This window comes from Pipistrellus hanaki (genome assembly GCF_964339955.1).
Source record: "Pipistrellus hanaki genome assembly, chromosome: 5".
NCBI classification, from domain to species: Eukaryota; Metazoa; Chordata; class Mammalia; order Chiroptera; family Vespertilionidae; genus Pipistrellus; species Pipistrellus hanaki.
The window spans coordinates 59,105,862-59,112,505 of NC_140507.1; positions in this window are offsets into that span (position 1 = coordinate 59,105,862).

The following is a 6,644-nucleotide window of genomic DNA, read 5'->3' on the forward strand; positions in this document are numbered from 1 at the left end:
TTTATTTTATCGGCCTTTTCTAGGAGACTCTTGAAAAACCTTATAAGTGTGGCTTTGAACTCTATATCCAGTCGCTTTTTGTCCTCCATTTCTTTCGTTTGTGATCTATTTGGTTTAGGCATTTTCGCAGACAGCTTTCCTGATGGGGCGGGGTTTCAGGGTGGAGCCTACAGCCTTGGCTTCAGTCAGCCCCGCCCTATGCTGAGACTCAGGGTCCTTCAGTACTTGTTGCAAGAGCCTCTGAGAGAAAGGTGCCCTCAATTTTCGCCTGCTGCCAAACTGTCTATGCTCTCCCCCAATGAGTCCGGTATTGGGGTTCAGTTCAGTTGGAAGTGGAGTTGGAGGTGGCGTTCAGAGCAGTCTGGAGCCCCTGTCTCCTTCCCGTCAGGGCAATCCCGCGGCACAGCCTGCTGGCCCTTCTCTGCGCGCACTGTGCGCGCCTCTGGGACCTCCTCTCGCCGTTCCCTGGGGTTCCGCCTTACAGCCCAGCTCCCTATGGGTGAGCCTGGGTTCCCAGGGTCTGGCCTAGAATTGGGGTTCAGAGCAGTTGGAGCTGGGCCAAGCACCATCGGAGCTTTTCTCTGCTTCCCGCTTGGGAACGCCAGCCAGGCACTCGGCCTCCCTCCTCTCCGGCTCCGTCCTCTCTGCGCGCCGCGTGTCTCCGTACCTTGGGCTTTTACAGCTCCTCTGCGCTTCCTTCTGGTTTTCTCCTTGCTTCTTGTTGTAGGATTTCCAGTCAGTCGACTTTTCCAAAGTTTGTTGTTTCTGAATAAGATGGACATTTCCAGGAGGGTTCTCAGCAGGGGTTGAATGTGATATTTTATTTGTGTTTTTAAGAGATCCATTCTGGAGATCATGAATAAAATGCTGTGACTGAGGGAGCTAAGTGGAAGCAGAGCGACCACATAAGAGCCTAATTCTGTCCTTCAGGAGTTTGATAGTTGTTGGACTAAAGTGATAACACTGAGGAGATAGAGTGAGGTGGCTATATTTGGAATCTAATTTGAAGGTAATGCCGACAGCCATTGTTCATTTGCTTGATTTAGGAATTGGAAGATTATGTGGGTGGGTTGTCCAAGAATAACACACAAATTTTTTTTAGCTTAGTTTATATTGGTGCCACACCATGTCACATTTATTTCTCATATTAAACTTGCTTGCCAGAGATACATTAAAGTTGTTATCTCACAGATGATGAAAGTGATGTTTGGTAGAAAAGGAGCTTCCCAATATCACACAGCCAGGGCATGGCAGCATGCAGGTCAGACCCAAACAGCAATATACTTATTTGCACAGTGTCATCACACATAGTGTACTCTTAAATTTTTTCCTAGCTGCTTGAACCTGGTTAGAAAATAACCCACAAGGACAAGCTGAACATCAGAGTACCTACTAGGCAAAAGTTGGAATTGGCAGGAATATCTGATATTAGCTTCCAGTAATCCACCAAAGGAGCTGGTTCCTTTGCAAAACCTAGTGTCTACTTGAGAATTTCAGTGCATGGGGACTCACAGCAGCCCATCATGTTTAAAATTATTGAGAAAATCTGCCTTCTGGCTTCCTTGGTGCTGTTAGACTCCCAAATAAGAGCTCATCCCTCAGCTGTTTATAATCATCAAAATGTTTGAAGATATAATTGTTTCCTCATAAGAAAATACCTCAGCTCACTGCACAGGGTTTCAAAAGTAGAAAACAAAATTTTATTTTTTTTAATAGCAGATATTCTTTTGAGTGAATTATTTCATTTTCCTATAGCTCCTAGACCTTTAAAAAAATTCTGTATACATGCTTGACTAAAAAGCCAGTATTTCTTTCCATTGCTAAGGTATTTAAGGTTACAAGAGTAATATCTGATATCTGGCATTGGGTCATTTCTACACTATTAATAGCAGTTTTATTGCCATTCTATGAAATCTCCTTCCAGTGCCTAAAATAAAAACAGGATGGGAGTGTTGTAAATAGATGCCATCACTGGTAGATCACCTTGCTCTGAGGAAGCAGATAGCAGGAGAGTCTATAGAGCTTGACCTCCAACACTCCTTTCTTTGTCTTCCCATCTTAAAACACTAGCAGACAGGAAGGTCAATAGTAACACACAATTCAAGGAAAGATACCTCACTGCAAATGGGCTGAGAAACCTATGCAGTAATACTCGATTAAATTATATTTAATAATAACAATGGAGCTATATTTAGAAAAACAACAATAAAACATTTTTTTATATAACAGATACATTTCTTATTTTGAAGTTCCAATTGCTTCAACAGCTTTCTTTATAAAAGGGTTCCATTTTATCTAGGCAAGAAAAGAGGTGTCTCTCCGTTATTTGGACACCAGTTTCCCTGAGACTCCAATAATTATTGAACTAGAAAAACCATACTCTGTATAATACATGCCCTGAAGAATAATGTTAACCCAAAGAATAGAGGTTCAGAATATAGGCTACTCCCTAAACTGTGCAGAAGAATAAGTGAATTCCTATGTAAGCCGAATTAGCTTTGTAAAGATGTCTTTGGATACTCATTTTAGGAGTTTTCAGAATGCAATTAACCATATTAATTTAAATATCCATATTAATTTAAGGAAAATATAGCACAAATGAACATTATAATGATTTGTGTTTCTTTGTGATAAATGTTGGGTAGAAAAATCTGAGAGATAGCTATTATTGGGAAATTGTAACATGGTTTCATTAAATATAAATAATAGTCTAGGATAGAAGAAAAATCAATGGAACTTATAAAAAATGCCAATCAAAGATGTAGAAACTAAACTGTAAAATAATATTCAAAAAAGTGTACTTAAGCTTCTCTTAAATTTAGAAATAGCCTTTATGCCTAGTGATAGGAAATTACTTAGGTAAACATTTATATATATAAAAGCCCAGTGACCAAACTGTGGAATGACCAGAACAACCAGGTGACCAATCACTATGATGTGTTCTGACCACCAGGGGGTAGATGCTGAATGCAGGCTGCCCCCTGATGGTCAGTGCACTCCCTCTGGGGAAGCAGCCGCTCAGAGGGCAGGTTCACACCTGTTCAGCTGACCAGGATGAGTGGCACTCCCACAACAGCTGCTCCCCACAGGCCATGCCCCACACCAGTGAATGAATCCATACACTGGGCTTCTAGTTAATTCATAAGCTCTTAAAATAATGTTTTATAAGGAAATGTCCTTATATTACAAACTGACATGATACAATGCAAGGTGATATAGTTTGAGGTCCTACCTTAGGCCAGGCACTATGTTATGTACCTCAATCCTTTATATCATTTAATTATATAATGCAATATTTGCCACTCTTGAGAAATGAGTACTGTTACTATCTCCATTTTCCTGATATGATAAGAGTGAAGAGATTAATTAGCAAGTAACACCTAATAGATTGTAGAACACCTGTTTGATTTGAACCTAGTGTGCCTGCTTTGACTCCTTTTCCTTAGAATCTTTGCATATAATGCACTTAATTACTTCAAAATAATTGTAGTTCTATTTTTAGTGTTTATTATTCTCATACTAATGTGAAGCAAACAGAACTCTCAGAAACAGTGTCAACACATCCAGAAACTTGTAACTAACAAGGCACTAAAATGCTGATGGGTGTAGAAATGTGCGGTCCCAGTATCTCCTTCACAAAAGAAGTTAGGGGTTTGCAAAACGCCTCTGTTTTAGTGACCATGACCCCTCTATCAGTAAAGGTTTCTTGAATCTTTGTGAATTTCAACCCTATTCTTTTTTCACATTTGGTCCTTGTTTTGGGTACTCACTGAATAATGAAAACATGATATGTAATTGTTAAATTTACATGTTTGTCCAGCCATCTAAGGGGATATTAACTTCTCCTCTTTTTCTATGTGACTAGCTTTGATTTATCTTATTTACTCTAGGTGTCTGCTATAGGAATTCCATAAGCACCATTCTCCCTGATACTCCATGCATATGTCTACTTGTAAGATCTTCTTGATTTTCTTTCTACCTTTACTGGCTGCTGCTTCTCATTCTTTTTCACTGATTTCTCCTCAAATCCCCAATCCCAAGCATTTGAGTGTCTAAGATTCAGCACTTACACTTCTTTGGTAATATTTTATTCACTTGTATAACTTTAAGAGATGACTCAAGATTTATATTTCAACATGAGTATATCCAAATAACTGCTCGATTGCATCACTTTCAGAACTACATAGGTATTCTGAATTTCTATGACCAAAAGTAAAGTTCTTGAGTTTTTTCACCCCATAATATATTTTAAAAAAATGACAAGAAAAAAAAATATCTTGCCTCCTCTCATTTCCAGTTTCAGTAAATAGTACCTGATTTTTTGTTCATCTTAGTATTTTCAACACTTTAAATAATTCCTCAATCTCAGGTATGCAATGAATATTTGTTGAATGAATTGTAATATAATTATATTTTATAGGCTTGTGTCCTCAATAGCATCAGTCCCTCTCTTTTTATTGCTTGATGCATAATGAACTTAATAAATATTAGTGAGAATCTTAGTAAATGAATGTACATAAGGTAATTAAAAAGAATTTTCATGGAGCTGTAATTAGGAAAAGTACTCAGAACACCAAATATTTAATTTAGAGAGAAACTAAACTACTTCTTTCTTTTCTTCCCTGATTGTGATTTCTGATTAATATTTTATTACTTTTGATTCATTAAATACAGGTTAGATAGGACATATATAGATAATTAGTTGTACGTCATTAGCTGTCAGTACATTTGACACCAAAAATAGATATAATTATTAAAAGACAATTACATTTTGAAGAGTTATTGAAACAAACTCAGCAGACTCAACTCAACATGTGACATTCTCCTTGACCTTGAACATGTCTATGTGTTTTTCATTGGTTATTATGGCCTTCAGCCTAAATTCCAACTGCAAAGATAACATTTGAAAGAACAGATAGAGGGCAGAAATCTGAAGATAAAGGTAGCATTGTATTACCCTCATGATGGCTTGGGAAACACAGCCTGGAAGATTCAAGGAGTGTTTTAATAAATCATCAGACCTTCTTAAAGTGCTTTTGGCTTTTAGTATTTCTTATCATAGGATTTTTCTAGGAGCTCCTCTAGCAGCTTGCATTTTCAGAACTGACTTTTTGGCAATACTGGCTTGAAAGAAAGAGCAGAAATGATTCACAAAATTGAGAAAATTTTACTACAGAAAAGGAAGGTATAAAGATTAAGTTGATCTTTTTAAGAGCAAAGAACAAAAATTCATTGAAGAGAGGTGTTTCAATCTCTTCTAGTGTGCAAAAGTCAGTTCTAGGGTAAAGAAAACATGACATTTGAGAAACACTTTCATATGAATAGGTGACCTATTCATTCAGACCTGAATAGGAAAGTGAGGGCATGGTTCCTACCACACTAATGCCGATTCCCTGCAGAGTAGACCAGTGTGATACACAGGAAGATCAGGGACTGGAGGCCAACGGCTGGCCCTGGTAGTTGTGGGTCTGACACTGCCTAGCTTTCTGAATGCTTCTTAACCATTCTTAATTAGTCAGTCATATAATGATGACTCCTTTCTAATATGATCACTCTAATGAGCAAAGTCACCTTTGTTCAAATGAGCAGCATACTTAGCAAAGGAGGTCCCAGCAATACTCTCTTATTTTTCAAATGGCCTAGACCAGTGGTTGGCAAACTCATTAGTCAACAGAGCCAAATATCAACAGTACAACAATTGAAATTTCTTTTGAGAGCCAAATTTTTTAAATTTAAACTTCTTCTAATGACACTTCTTCAAAATAGACTTGCCCAGGCCATGGTATTTTGTGGAAGAGCCACACTCAAGGGGCCAAAGAGCCTCATGTGACTCGTGAGTTGCAGTTTGCTGACCACAGGTTAAAGTGTAAAATGTTTGCACCTGGCTATAAAACAAGTATGTTCCTAGCTGAATAAACTGCAAAGAGGCTAGTCACTAGGGAGAGGAAGCCAGGTGTTGCTATGTGACTTCATTACCCAGTGCCCACAGCCAATGTTTCAGGACTGGGCTGTGGGCTGCATTTTGTGCGATGGGGTCTTGGCAGCATTGGCTGTGATTTGGTGGGGTGTTGCTCCAGGGGGATGGCAGGGCCTGTGTCCCACTTGTGGGAAGCCAAGTGTTGTTTTGTCAGTGCCAGGTCCGTGGTGCCGTTTATTTTTAAATTGCCAGTGTGTGTCATGGCAGCTCCTCCATTGAGCATCTGGTCTGCACCCTTATGGTCAGTGTGTGTCATAGCTATCAGGTAGATGGATTTAGCCTTTTATACATATAAATAATATTAATCATGTTAGCAAAAATATTTTTACTAGTCAATTACATTTATTGGTCTAGAACTAAACAAAGAGATCAGGGCTATCCATGCATGTTTGGGGAAAATTTCAGCAGAGAGATGGTGATTAAACCTATAGGGAAAAAAGGGTTCCCCCAGAGAGAAAGAAGAGCATATAATTTGAGAAAAGTTAAGCTAAAAGGAAAAACAAAATCTCCCAGGAATGTCCACATTTATATTGTGGATTGAAAGGGTTTATACAGTGAGGGAGGCTAAGAATAATGGAAACAATACAAGCCTTTTTGTAAGGAAGTCACTATACAGATTGTTAAGCAAAATAAATATCTTTGAGTTAGACGATACTTGAGGAATCTG